Genomic DNA, 15,550 nt, shown 5'->3' on the forward strand with positions numbered 1-15,550 from the left:
TCTTTCTCCCCAGCCCATTGAAAGCTCTCTTTTATGCCAGTCCACTGGCACCATGTCCAGGTAGCTGATGGCTAACTTGTACAATTAATGATTTTATTCCAAGTAGTTAGTATTCTACACAATAATTTTACACAACTGGCAGACTGAAAGATCCTAAGCACAGTTTTTGCTACTTAAATACTACAAAAAACAATCTTTATAGCATTTATAGAGAGCTGAAAAAGGCAGAAAGCTTATCAATGTTTCTTTATATTGAACAAAACCCTCTCAGGAAATGAACTTCACTGATCTGAGCATTCTATCTGTCTCATAGCTTGGGCCATGCAGAGTTCTGTGTGCTCCCTAGCCACCCCTTTGACAGAGAGGAAACAATCCTGGAAAATGGTTTGAGAAAGGCCTCTCAAAGTGCAAGATCACAACATACTCTTTAAGGGTAGCCAGAAAACACATGAAGTTTGTAGAGATTCATGATGAAATAACTCCTAATTTGTGACAATCTTTACAATTATTCTTTTTCTAGCATATTTGTAGAAAATTACTTGATTTCTTCCCTACCTCTGCAATCCTGTAGTCAGAATTTCAAAACTGCTGAGCCCTTGAAATCAATAGGAGGATAGGAATACCAATAAGAGATGGTTGTGAAATGTTGGTTTTCTGAACTAGAAGTGTGTTTAACCTGAATAATGGTCACATTTTGATGGAAAAAAAAATTAAAAAAGAGCAGGAGTCTGGATAGATACTGATGCATTTTCTCTTCCTTAAAGCAAAGCAAAAGAATTCACGATCATAAATCAAGCTATTTTTTTGATTTTTTTTTTCCTGTTGAAAAAAACTTTTCCTTTTCGCATCCTAATAATATGAGCCACCCTGGCTTACACCAAGAACCCATTTAGTTCAAAATCCTGTATCCCACTCTGTCCGTAAGTACTCAGTTGAATCACTGCCTAGAAAAGTGCAAAAGCAGGCCAAGCATTTGTAATACTCCCCTCTTACATTTTCTCAGCATTTAATTATTTCAGCATGGGCACCTCCTGGTGCCTGTGTGTCCCATAGCAAACGACTCATCTCACATGAGCAGCTTCCCTGTCAACTTCATAATTTTTTAGTGTTCATAGGGTCATCTCTCAGGAGCTCTGCAGATCTGCTATTCCATCCATGAGGGACCACCAGCTTCCCCTATTCCATATCCTTTCTTAAGATGATTCCTAGTTGCTTCATTTTCAGTTCTGATATGAAAAGAGGCAGAGAACAGTTGAATCCTATCTGCTCTTTAAAGATCACTGATGATTTTGCAGCTTTCTCTTGTATCTTCATCCCAAATGGAAACACATGGGTTTACTAAGAAGTTCCTCACAGAGTACTTGTCATAAACCTGATTCCCTTTCCTGCCCTGCTCTGAAAGTTTTCTAGTTATGTATATTTCTTAAAGATGATGTGTTTTGTTTATGATGTGGATGGACCATGGACTTATATAAAGCTTTCCTCCCACAGCATTTATAGGGAAGTCTTCATTCATTTTGGCTTTCCTATTTGCCTTAAGAAATCATGGGTGTGAACACTGGAGGATATAAAATAGCTGCTTCAGGAGCCCAGGGGGAAAGCTGTGCATGTGTCTAACAGCATATACTCATGCAACTGCTTATCCACTTTCTGAAGTACTTGCTTATATGCTTAGAAGCTGAAGATATCTTTTCCTTCTTTTAGGTTGAGATATTTTTAAAGACTGCTGAGCACATTTTATGTGTACAAGAAAGGATCACTCAGGCTCAGTAACATTCCCTCTGCTCTATGCTACTGTCACCATCACCCCCATTGCTTCTAGCCACGTTGAGAGGTGTATGAGCCATGCTCCTGCTTCATACATTAGCCCAAATTAATATTGTTAATGAGTCTGCAAATTAATGTGAACTTGTTTTTCATATCAGCTCAGATGTACACTTGCTTTACAAGGACATTTTATGGTAAAAGTAAAATTCATACTAAAATGTGCAGATTAGATGTTTTTCTGTATTAATTTTAGAGAGTAGATGGATTGGTTTTCTTTACATTACTATAGCTGTTCTTGACAGACAATGTAGCATCATAACACAGATAATAGTGTAGTTACATTATTTAGTTTTACACTAGGCACTAGCTTGTGCAGAACTAGTGTTCTTATAGTAATAAGCTTTTTACCTTATTGTTCTCTGGTAGGCAAAATGAGTCATTGGAAATGAAATTCTAAGCCTCAATGGCAGTAAGGACAGTGCTTGTTTTGTAAGCAGGATAATGTAGAGACATGTCAAAGCATTACTGATTCTTCAATATCTCTGGCGGTATGATACTCTGAACATATTTCTCAAGAGAATAATGAACAGCAGGCTGTTCACATCAGCTTGCTTGCCTTTTTTATTTATTTATTTATTTTTTTTAGATTTACTTTATCCTCACAACAGAATTTCTGTGCTGCTGTTTGTCAGCAGCAGCTGTTCTGCTTTACATTGGTGCTCCATTCCACTTGATGGGCTCAAAAGACATGGTAAGGGCCCATTTATTTCTCTCACTATAGAAATATAGAAAGATATAAGCTCAAATCCAGGTTCAATTCAATTCTATACTTCCACTCTGGGAACATGGGATCTCTCTTTCTCTTGCTTTAAATTCCAAGGAATTTGGTGGAAATATAAAAGGTCCCCCAAAGAACACAACTGCTACAATTTCCAGAAGGCAAATGAGGCTATATTTAGCCTGCTTTGTATTTCCATGAGCTAACTCAGTAAAGCTTTTCCAGTGAAATAATGCTAGGGGACTTGCTTGTGTTACTCCCAAGAGATGCTAGGATGAAGCAATTTTTAACTAAGAAGGGTCTATATTGCATTCTTATCTGCAGAGTTGTGGTTATGTCGGAATACATTTAGTACATAAATTCACAGAGTTTAACTCATGGCAAGGTACATGTATTTCCCCTAATATGCAGCAGTGCTCCCCAAAGGCCTCCTCTCCTGCTTTTATCTGTTTTCTTCTGCATTACAGCAGGGACTATTTGCCTACAGTCATGTAGAATTCAGATGAATTTGAGAACAGTTACACAGTTAAAAATATCAATTAACATTTAGCAAAATATCTCTTCTGAATAAGTAAAATGCAGTAGCCCCATCAAAAAACTAAAAAGTACTGAGTTTTTAGGTTAATTTCAATAAAATCCTGCTGAATGTTCTTTACAACCTGATTGACTGAATCCTTTTAAGGATTATTAGTAGTCTGAATTTTCCACAAAGAAAAAGTTGTTTTCCATGGTGCTGGTCAATGATTGTTAAGTTTATCTATGTCCGTCCTACATTTCCTGCTAACTAATGTCTTATTTGAAAAATCATTAAGATGCTTCTTGGGTACCTCAACTAAACAGAATGGAGAATCAGTTCACAGCATTTCTTTGATGTTTTGCCAAAAACCAATGAAGAATTCTTAGTTAGAATGCTGATGTCATTCCATATTGAATTATTCTTTTGATGAAAAGTATCAGCACTAAAGGGATGCATATTTTATCACTTTGCCCTATGCACATAAAATGATAGATACTATTGCAGGAGTCTTTTTCCTTAATTTAGTATTAAAGCAGGACTTTCTTATACTTTTCTTGTTGCTGGGACTAAAAGCTATTTAAGACAATATAATGACCCTTTTTAAAGAATGGCATGTTCATGTTCAAACCAATAGAACTACATAACCTTGCTACTTTTGAGGGTAAAATGACAATAGTTTCAAGCATTATTTAAAAGGATGGTATCCACAGTAGCATTAGAAGCTGTAAAACTGCCGAGTGAATGAAACCATGCATAGGAAAACTGCTGAATACTTTATTGAAAGAGGTTGTAAGCTACTCATCCCTGAACAGACAAACACTATGGAGGAAAGGGAGGGTAGTGGGGAGGATGAGAGAATGATGATTTCTTTTTGCTCAAGGTGACAAAATTTAGAGTAAAGGATGCTCTGTACTTCTGAATGGAAGCTACCTGATAGTTTTGGGATCACCAAATGTAGAGGAGAGAACTGAGTGAAGGTTTGGTGTCAGCTCTTTTAGGAGCAGTGTATGACAGAGTTGTGGAGCTGCAGGTCAGCAGTTTTAAAATAGACAGCTTCTACATGAGAGGCACATTGCTGCTCCTTCCATGGATTTTGGTGCACAATCAGTCCTTTCCTCCTTCTCCCTGTGTCCAGAAACTAGCAGGACTATCCATAAGAGCATTTAGCCCTTCCCATGTATGTGGATAACAGAGGATCTCACTAAGCAGGCCCGTGAAACTAAGACAATCTCAGTTAATCAAATTTACTCTTTATTCTCAGGGAAATGAACAGCAACATGAACCAATGTGTCTCACGAATGAGTTTCATCTTATTAATTAAAAAAAACCCAAAACAACAACAAAGTGAGCGTTTTTATCTTTACATTTGTGTTTTCAAGCAAAAGTTTCTGAAGTGATGCCTGCATTGTTGGGATAGAAAACCACATGTTAGCTCTGCCCATGCTCTAGGGCAGCAGAGAACAAAGCCAGAGCAAGTCTCGAAAGTAGGCACACGGGGCAGGACTTACAACTACATTGAATGTTCCTGTATCAGCCAGTGCTGGCTTCTCCCTGAGAGCCCCTACATGTAATCCTGTAAACCTGTGGCAAGGTACTAATATTTTGGTGACTCATTAAATTTTTGCTTTAGATGATGACAAATTATGTATTTTGACTGTATCTTTTTTTTTTTTTTCCCCAGAAAGGGCATATGAACAAAAGGGAAAAGAAAAATTACAGGAATAAACATAAAAGAAATGCTAAATTTGAAATTAAATGAAGTTCAGATAATCATCTGTCACTCAATTTCCCAGTATTATCCCTTAATAATCTTAATAACCTCTTTGTCTATTTGCTTCTTATCTATTTAAAACACTTGTTTATCATTCACAGCCTGATTGGTTCATCCTCTATTTCCAAAAGGAAGAGACGATGATATTCGTAGGACCCAGAGAGCTGATGATAAAGCAAGGAATTAGCATAAAATCCCCCAACCCTTTTCTAACTCTAGATTAAAGATGGCCTTGAAATACAGGGCTTGGAGCCAGATCCATCTTTTCCAAAGTTTGGATGAGATCAGATTTGGGATTTAGGGGCTGGCAAAAAACTAATTCCAGGCTACCAAAGCATAAACCCCAGGAAAAGCACAGCCTTTTGTTCCAAGTGAATAACTGAGACACACTGAGGCTGTCAATTCCTCAACATATGTAGTTTGTGGAATATTCTGGGCTCCTATAAATACAGAATTAATCTGTATAAAGTGCTAAAACACATGCTGAATTTGAAGTGACCTTGAGCCTGGCAGAATGGACCCCAGGAAGATACTGCTGTGTATGCCTGCAACCATATTCATATTCACTTATATTGTAATTCAAATATAGTCAGTAGGCCTGGTTTTACTAGGTAGTAAATGGATGCCTGTGTACTCCAAGAATGAGAAGGTCAGGTTTGAAATAGCACTTTTGGGAGTAGTTAAGTAAGGGATATTTTACTTTGTCTCAGAGTATTCCCATAGCCTGTTTCTAGACATGTTGCTGCTGTGAGGACTGGCAGCAGAGCTCTGTGTTAACCCACATGCATGGACTGAAGCCTGTCCCAGCTGTTTGTGTAAGGATGCTCCCACCAGATCCCGCAGTAAGTTGGTGCTGGGCTGTTAGAAGTCATGATGGATGTTAGCAGCACTACTCTGTGGTGTGCTGTTGGCCACAGAAATGCATTTGCTGTACCAAATGGATTCAGGCAGGCAGCAGGCTGCAGGTGGTTACCCATGTGTGTCAGTCTCTCTTGTGCAGAGGAGAACAAACATCATGTACCAACTCCACAAACCTAAATCTTGCCTTTGCCAGCAGCTCTTGCCTATATTTCTTTGGCATGGTGCACAGGAACTATTTAAGGTATTTTGGCATATATTGGAATGAGAAATATCACTGACAACAGATCCACTGCCACACCCATCTTCCCCTCAGGTACTCTTAGGTGAAATTAAATATTGACTGGTTAAGATATTCTTGCATCCTCAGTTCCCAGCCTGATCTGTAGTGGCAATATTGTGTGCAGAGCCTGGAGGGTGGTGGCTGAAGAACAGGATGGATTCAAATATCTGTGAGACAGTATGGGACTGTATTATTGCTTTCAGGATCTCAGTCAGATTACAGTGTGATAGCTGAAGAAGTTTCCCTGTCAGATCATCTGTTGGGGATTGGGCATGCAAAAGCCTGAGCTATTTTAAAATAAACCATAACTGATGGCACAGTGACTCACACACTGGGCTGTGAGCGAGGGGGCTGGAGAGCACGTTCAGCTGTGGTGTGGGTGGGATTGGAGCCTTGGGCAGGTGGGGTTAGGGGGATGAGGGGACAGAAGCCACTACTGCTGTGGCCACACCGTGGCCTGTCAGACAGAATGAGGAGTAGTACTTGGCAAAGTCACCTTGTATGTGGGGTCAGAGTGAGCTGGAATGACTGAAATGCACCACTAGTTCCTCATTTCCAGGAGTGTAATCTGTAGCAATTACTGAACGACATCAGTTTAACAGATTGACGTAAACAAAAATGATGTTTTGTACCCCAGGCTGTAAACTGTGGAAATGGGAGAGTTGTCACAAGACTGCTCAGCTGTGGTCTGGGCTGGTGCTTTGGGTGCAGGACCAGATGAACAGCTGAGGGGGAAGCAAATGATCCAGCCTATTCAAGGGAAACCAGCTCTTTCTTCCCTAAAGGGCTAGATATTTCTGTGGAAGCAATCAGCAGTGACCAGTTAATGGAGTGACCCTTGAATGTGGGCCCTGAGTTTCTGGAGAAGCAACTCACAGCCCTTGCTGCAGGGATCTGGGAGCACGAGGCTCTCCCTGAGAAAGGCAGAGGTTCTCTCTGAGGTTTTCCCCTATGTTATTCACAACTCAATAGCAACCCTTTGGCAGTTAAAACAACTGTTTACAGGGAAAAGTAATGTTACTCACTTTTTTTACTTCTTCATTTTTAAACCCATTTTTTAATGTGATTTAACAGCTGGAGATGAGGGGATGGCAGCACCAGAAGAGCAGCCAACTCTCTACAGACAGTCAGAGAGTGCTCCGGGGACTATCACTGGTCCATGGATGACAGATGGGAACTTATAGACTATAACTTAACAGATGGATCACAGACCCGGTTTTTACTTGAATGGAGAAAATCAAATGATTATGGGGCAGCTAAATAAAAGCAACTAATCAGAAAGATTAGTGATTCAGTGTACTGATTTGGGGGGATGTAATTTGTGGGGATGGAAATCTTGTGGCAGTGACTAATGTGTAAAAGTAATGGCAAGAAAAATGAGCTATTGCCCTGATTCACATTCCTTAAAACTGTATTTCATCACATAAACTTATTTTTCCACTTTTTTTTTTTTTTTTTTTGTATGTGTGCTACTCACGCTTATTTCTGTAAAAAACATAACTTTTCAGAAAGTGAAATTCTAATTTATTGTGGAGAGTAAAATAGAGATGTAATGTTACATTTTGGTGTGACATGCTAGATATGCAGTTATATAAATGTATCTATTACTCCACTCCAAATTATTCTTTTTATTTTCTTTATCATCCACCGCTAAATTGACAAAATCGACAAGAATTTTTATGACCTCTGTTGATCCCTGACCCTTTGTATCACAGTGAGACATGGCACATTTGTGTATTTGTAATTGCTGATAATGTGCTGTCTTATTTATTTCTGCATTCCATGAATGCCTGTCATGGTAAGAGATACTTTTTCTATTGTTATCTTGATACATACTCAATAGCACTTATGGCATACAATAAATTCTCTGATGACTGCATTTCTTAGTAGGTCTTCAAGAGCCTTAATTTTTTCAAAACTAAGCAAAAACAAATTGGGATGCAACAAAGTCATTCCAGGTAATGGAAACCCCAAGGGATGCTGTAAATTCCCCATTCCCTTCTTCCCAGTTTGCTTATCAGGCTCTTAGACAACGTGTAGTTTAAAACACATCAGCTTTCAATATATGTAGATGCCTCTCTTTTACCACACTGTCATAGTATGGTTGAAGATACTCTGGGGACAAGAATGGTTGCTTCTGTTTCATTTTTGGTTTTGTTTCATTTTGCTTTTTTCCCTTTTAAGTAATGTTTTCTTTTCCCAGAATCAAGATATTGAGTTTCTCCTCATAATTTTCCATCTTCCTTCCAAAGGTGTGTTTTATTTTCATAACCTGGTTTTTTATACCTAGATTTCTGAAGGAAATTAGATCTGTGTAGTCCTATTTTGTGTGCGTGTGTTTGGTTCAGACTATGCATAGCAAGCTTTGAACTTGCTCAATTTCAACATCCTTAACAAAATTTAGGAAAACCTCTTAGCTCTTAAATTCCTCCGAGACTTAGGAGAACAGGTCCCCTTGTATATAGAAATGCTGAGAGGTTCACCATTTATCAGACATCAGAATCCACAAAGAAAAGACAGAGAACCCCCAAATTTAAGTTTCATTAGCTCTGCTCTTTATCAAATTGATTGTCTTTAGAAACTTTTTCAGTGTTTTCACTTCAAAGATTTTTAATCTTGAAAGTTGTTACAATGCTTACTTTCAGCACAAAAAATGGCTCCTGACAATTACTAAATTATAATGACCCACAAAAATTATACATTCCTCTGCTGATTTGTGTGAACTCAACATTGCACATTATTATTCAACATTGTGTCATAGTTTATGGGATGATTATATAAAAGAGGCAGGAAAGGAAGCCTCCAGGAGAACACATACATGAACCTAATGAAATGAAACACCAAAAGTACATTAAATACTTGTTTAATTAAAGGTTGTCAGTGCTTGCAAGAAGAGAGCATCACACCTGACATGCTGTCATGTTATAGCTGTAGACTTAACACTGTCCTATGATTGAATGTAAAAAAACCCTCCATAGATATGAAGTAGATGTCTCTCACTTGAGTCTCACAGACCATTAATACCTTCTGTATCCCTCCTGAACATCAAAGAAAACAAGCTGGTTATTACTGCCTCTCTCTTGAGACAGAACTTAGAAATAGTTTGCTTCAAAGCTCTTCTCTCAGACTTACAACAAATTGCAGAAGTTGTTATATTCAACAGCTTCAATGCTACATTGTATTTGGGACTGGAAACAAAAGTCTTTTAGGAATTCAAGTGTCTTCCTGTGCTGCTCATGGTATCCTCTCCTCTTATCTAACTAGAAGTGGTTTTCCAGTGGCTGACAAGAGTGAGAGTCCTGCTGGATCTTACTGTGGCACATCTGCTGCTATGCAGGTAGGCTCCATTCCAGGCACAATAGCACACATGAGAATAAAGAATCACAGCAAAATGAGGGCTGGAATGGATCTCTGGATGTTGTCTGGTTCAGACTTCTCCTCAAAGCAGGATCAGGTACTCCAGGACCTTGTTGAGCCAAATTTTTATACTCTTCAGGGTGGAATTGCCACAACCTTTCTGGGTCATCGACTCCAGTTGTGGTCATTCTTGTCATGAAGGATTCTTACTTAAATGCTCATATTCATTCCCTGTTCTCTTATTTGCTGGTCTCCATGCTTCTGGTGGGTGATTTTGAACTGAGAGATTGCTCAGGAGCTTGAACAAAGATCTCTAGTGCTAAAATCATATGTTTCTTGAGGTACTATTGTTGCTTTGATGTTGCAGCTAGGGTAAATTACCTCGGTGGACTGGCCACAGTCATAAACTAGTAATAATTCCCAGAGGGTTTCTGTGACTCAGAACCCTGAAGGAGCTTCCTTTAGCATAATTTCCAGGCATTTCAGCTTTGGTAGCTAAATATGCAAGGGATGACATTGGAGCATTTTGCATGAGAATGCACAAATGGGACTTTGGAGTAGTTTTGGTGGAGCCTCAAATTTTTGTCCATCTCTTGACCTGCACCCGCAAAAGAGGAGACAGCAGAGCAATTAATGATGACGGACCCTAATGGAGTCTAAAGCAGCTCTCTATTTTGGAGAGAGGTGGGATGATTCTCCAGTCAAAGTCATGTATCCTGGGTAACTGTAGGGAAAGAGGTTTGAGGTATATTTGTGCTTAATTCAGTTTAAGCTGGAAACATTAGGGAAGAAATTATGTTGATAGCAAGCCTTACTCCAGGGGTTTCATAAATACAGAGACTGGCTCTGCAGGGGAGGAAATATTGTGACTACTTCCATGAGAAAGCTGAAATAAATAGGGAAAACCAGTGTGCAAAATAAATATTTGTATCAGTTGTCCATAGAAAAAATTAGCTGACCCGTAAGAGCAGAGGGTGTGAGTCCAGGCTGGCAATTATCAAAAAGTTCAGATACTTGAGCTGCTGCAAAGAAGGTTTGTCTGTACCAGTGTGGACAGAGAGGAAATATGACAATTTGACTAGGGTGTGAACAAAAGGAAGAATGGACAGCAATTGTGGATAACCAAGGCTAGCTAACTAAACTTTCCACTTTGGTGCTTTTGGGGCACTTAACTGTATTGGCCTCCTGTTAATACAGAAACTATATTGTGGCTTGCACTCTTGGTTGCATAATGTCTTTGTGGCAGGGCTGCTGTTGTTTACTGACAAGTATTTTTAAAACTGTCTCTTCTGTGTGTTTTTAAATCCATTAATGCAGTTTAGCAGCTGGAAAAAATGAAGGTCAGCCAGCTCCCCATAGACTATGGGCAAATTCTCCTTTGAGTGCAGTGGGAAGACAATTGCATGCTTAATACAAAGATGTATAATTAAAAAGTCTCCTGGTTTTGGGGATGTGGACACTGGCAATCATAATCAGTGGTTCCCTGAGGCTTTGTGGTTACATGGCATTATCTATCACTTGATTGTACACTATAGTGCAATGTGCACTATAGTGCAATGTGCACTTTTTCTTTTTAATAACTCTGGAAAGGTCATATACAGTTTGTATCGCATACTTACACTAAATTGTCCCATTTCTACATTGTGAATTTTTGTTTTAGAATCACAGAATCAAAGAATGGTTTGGGTTGGAAGGGACCTTAAAGACCACCTAGTTTTACCCTCCCTGTCATGGGCAGGGATGGCACTAAATCTGGTTGCTCAGGGCCACATCCAACCTGTCCTTGAACACCTCCAGGATTTATATTAAATCCTTTTGATCTGCATTAAACACTTCTGATCTGCATTAAATCTTCAATGAAATATTAATTATTCATGGATCAAGAGATGTAATATAATCTATTCTCAAGATACATTCAGATTTTTTCAGTACCTCAGCAATTTGAGGCCCAGGAAAGCTCAATATAAATCCCTTTTCCTCTCCTGTTGACCAAATGAAATAGTTCACATTTTTTCTGCTAAAGAATGACATAACCTATGTTATGCAGGATATTTGAATGGATTAAGCAAATACATAAGTGTAGCAAGAATCTGTATTTCAGTTTGTTTCAAACCCTTCTTCATTCCTTTTATAATTCAGACAAGAGAGGCAATCAGGCCTTGGAGCTACTTTCCAATGTCGGATTTACCTTTCCATGCCCACTTACCTTACTGGGAGCAGCTGCTGTGCCTCTCTGGATCTCCACCCATCCACTCAATCCATTGCTCAGGCCACTTTAGAAGGAGACACTAGATGGAAAAAATTGTGGATTATCTGTTGATCCAGCATTTTGTCACTGTGATGGTGAGCTGTCCTTTGCTTTCTGCTAGTCCTCAGGACACTGCATCCCACTTTGCCTCATTGGCACAGGCATATGCCTGCCCTGAGTTTCCTCAAGAGTGAATTTCTTCATTCACATGCTCCACAGTCAGACTGATGCCAGCTGGTGCTAACTTCAGCTGTGAGCATGGGTAATGTCCTGGTCTGAAAGTCCTCATCATGTGACACCCTCTGTACACCTGATTAAAATCAGTGCCTGTTGTGGCCAGGCAGTATTTGGGATCCTGGTCTGGTTCAGCCTGCAGGTTTTCCCCAAGCTGGACTTCACACACAGCTTGGCTCTTGTCCACAGTGATGGATCTGATTTTGCAGATGAACCTTTAGAAGGCAATTGGTGCAGACTGTAGTGCTGATAACACATAAATGCAGGACTTTCTCTTCATAGCTTTGATGTCTGTGTAATTATACTGAAGAGGAAGTCACAAGTTCTCACATTTTGCTTTAAAAGCTGAAATAAGAGGCTGCTGCACTTTCTTCCAGGCCCAAGACTGATTGGAAAGGTAGAGAATGTTTAACTTCTCACACAAACCCTGCCTGGTACATTATGCACTCTTATGCTGAGTGGCTGGTCCCCATTCTTCCCATCATTTTAGGCACTCTGGGCCCTCTTTTGCCCTGTGAGAAGGGCTAATGCCACTGTGTAAAAGGGACACAAATGTCTATGCAAATATTCTTATCCCCTCTTTTATATTGGCAGAACTGTCTTTGGATCTTTCCAGTAATAATTACTGGAAACACATTTAATGAACTGAAGTAAATACCAGACACATCTTAACTCCCTGTAGGAAGGATTCCATGATGAAGGATTTCCCTGGAGTCTCTCTTTTTTTTGTGATATTTGTTTCTGTAACAGTGTTTTAATCCTTCTTATGAGACATATCTTGAATGAAATATCACCTTTGGTTATAGTACTGTTTGAAGGTATACCAGAGATGGGTAACTCTGCTAACAGTAATAGCATGATTTAGTTTTTACACCCCAGGTTTCCAGTATTTGCATAAACTTCTAGGAATCTCTTTCACAAAAGATAATTCAAATATGTGAAGTGAAAGAAGAGAACTGAGAAGTGATTTGCACTCAGAAAGGGTTCCTGTATACACAGCAGCAAAACAAGATCACAGCACCATGTGAACTTGAAAACCAGGTGAACTTGAAAACCTTCACCTGTGCTCCTATGTCTTGGTTAGTTCTTAAATAAATGGTAAATGTAAGCAAACAAACAAACAAAAAAAAACAATCCCCTAAAAAGATGGACATGCAATGGAACACAAATGCTGGCTACCTCCTACCAGCAAGACTGATCATTCCAGTATCTGTGAGAGAAGGAATTAAAAATAGTAAGTGTGAAGTACCATCAGGGTCTGGCCCCACTGCTTGTGGGATGATCCATTTCTACCTATTTATTGCAACCTTTCTGTTCTAAGGATAATTTTCTATAGGTTTATTAGCCTATAGATGAAATAGGCTATAGACACAAGGACAGTTTTTAAGCATAGTCTGTCTCTTGAAGTGACTTAGAGGTGGTTTCAGGTTGTACAGGTGATCTCAACTCTGATGAACAATTTTTGCTTTTGACAATGCCAAATAATTGGGTTTTATTCCTGGTGAAGATGATGCCCTTTATGCAAGGGCATAAAGGCATAGGATAAGCTGAAGTAAGGCAGATTTACAATATATATTAGTAAGAAATTCTTTACTGTGAAAGTGGTGAGACACTGGCATAGGTTGCCCAGGAAAGTTGTTGATGTCCCAACCCTGGAAATATTCAAGGCCAGGTTGGATGGGGCTTTGAGCAACCTGGTCTAGGTGTCCCTGCCCGTGGCAAGGAGGTTGGAACTAGATGATCTTGAAGGTCCCTTCCAACCCACGCCATTCCATGACTCTATGACTGTCTCCTAAATCTTGAATTACTAGTCTGCTGGAGAGCAAAGATTGAGCTGACTATACAGTTTTTTCAGGAGAGGCAAGTAAAAATTATTTGCATCACCCCTGCATTTTCCCAGGTTATTCACTGAGTATGAAGGCAGACGTGCCCTACCAAGGATAAAAGATAAATGTACAGTCATATTCAGGTACCACGGTTCCAGTTGGCCATACTCAAGTGTTTGCTTTGTGAGCCCATTGCCTTTCACACATTCCCAGTGTTAGCTGTCACACGAGCGTCAGTGGAAGTACCAATGTTCCTAACACTGTTTACTTTTCCTCTTTCACCTGCAGGCAGCTGGTCCTTAGCAAGGGCAGCTGCTGTGTCAGAGCACCAGCTGCCCTCCCAGGCTGAGCCACACACACACTGAAGGCCACCAGCTCTGTGCTCTGTTATACAGTTCTCAAGCTTTTCTAGTCTGAGATCTTTACACTCCCTCTCTCCTTCTTAATTTCTGTCATATTCTGCCCCTGCTGCATAGTTTGCATTTATTTGCATAAAATGGTTACTTTTACAACTGCTTACATAAATGCATATTCAATTTTCCTCCAGCTCATTCTGTGCATCACACACTGATGTTTTGCACTCTTCACAGTCCCCAGCATCACTAAAATAGTCATTCTCCATGAAAGTACTTTTCAGGATGTGACCTGAGGAGCTGCAGCACAGCAGTGTTTCCAGCCTGTGCCATTGAAACACCACTCACAGTGCTGTTTGCTAATGCTCTGGCTTGTGGCAGACTTGTAAAGGTGAGTTTTCCAACTTACCTATAACAGAAAGGAATGTATTACTTGGGCTGTCTTAATGCCAAAGACCTGAAAAGTAAATGTCAGAATAATTGTGCTCAATGACAGCAAAAAAAAAAAAACAAAACAACAACAAGAAAAACTTCTAGCAGTGTTAGCTTGGGTTTCTAAATAAAGGAAGGAGAAATTATTATTTATTTGTTTTGAGTAAGTTTGCAAACCATGTGTTCACTATTTCTGTGCAGGCTGGTGAATGCATATTGAACAGGGAATGAGATTACTGGGAAAAAAAGGGAAAGAAGCAGGGGCAGCTGTTAAAGCCCTGGTTTTTATCAGCCAGCTGGCAGTCATCTCTGGGGCACTGGACAGCCAGCATGAGCACTTCTGTAGAGGTGAATGCTGGAGCATATGTGGGTAGAGGTGATTTTTGTGGCAGTGTTTAGAAGACAAAGAGCAACCAGCCAGAGCAAGAAAAGAGCATCAGTTACATGAATATGCTGCTCGTGAAGCAGTGATTTTACAACATCCTGTCTCAGACAGGCATGATTATGGAAACTTTTGTGGTGGAAGAGGAGGAGCTGGTGGACCCACAAGTATAGAACTGCTACTTGATGAACTTTGGGTTAAAAATCTTTGTAGTCTGTTTATCTGCCACCTGCTCAGGGGGAGGAAGCATCAGCTACAACCTTGAGCCCCCAGGCATACTGTGACCATAAGTTGTAGCATCCCTCACTGTTCATGTCAGTTTTGACACTGTGAAACTCCCTGAAAACAGCTTTCTTACCGATTTTAATGCTTTGTCAGCCCATAAAAATGGATTAATGCAGAGAGAATTGACAGATCAAACAAATATAAGGATATCAGAACAGATTGAATTTGGGAATTCATTTGGGAAGCAGGGATTTTAATAATGAATATTGATATTGAAAGTGAAAGGGGGTATTTCAAAGCTGATAGGAGGCTATTTTCTCTCTTATACCTTGATAAACTAACTATAAACATTCCGTTATATATACTATCACATTGATTGTTTTTACTCTATATTTTTGAAGCAGTCCTTTATAGCACAATTTTGAAGAAAACAGGAGAATAAAATGTAATACCCCAATAATTCTTCTCCATCTTTTTCTGGCATGCTTTCTGTGCCCTTACTTTCAATTTCATCCACAT

General features: G+C 39.5%; 1 long non-coding RNA gene across 1 annotated transcript; it reads right to left on the reverse strand.

Annotated features, from left to right (window-relative positions):
* Positions 1 to 7,401: 7,401 nt before the first annotated feature.
* On the reverse strand, positions 7,402 to 13,944 carry LOC146768395 (uncharacterized). Its single transcript, XR_014952914.1, has 2 exons — positions 11,538 to 13,944; positions 7,402 to 10,055 (listed from the first exon to the last, which is right to left on the reverse strand). It is a non-coding gene; the product is annotated as an uncharacterized LOC146768395 (long non-coding RNA).
* Positions 13,945 to 15,550: the final 1,606 nt, after the last annotated feature.

The sequence above is a fragment of the Lonchura striata genome, chromosome 2 (assembly GCF_050655825.1).
Source record: "Lonchura striata isolate lonStrDom1 chromosome 2, ASM5065582v1, whole genome shotgun sequence".
Classification (NCBI taxonomy): domain Eukaryota; kingdom Metazoa; phylum Chordata; class Aves; order Passeriformes; family Estrildidae; genus Lonchura; species Lonchura striata.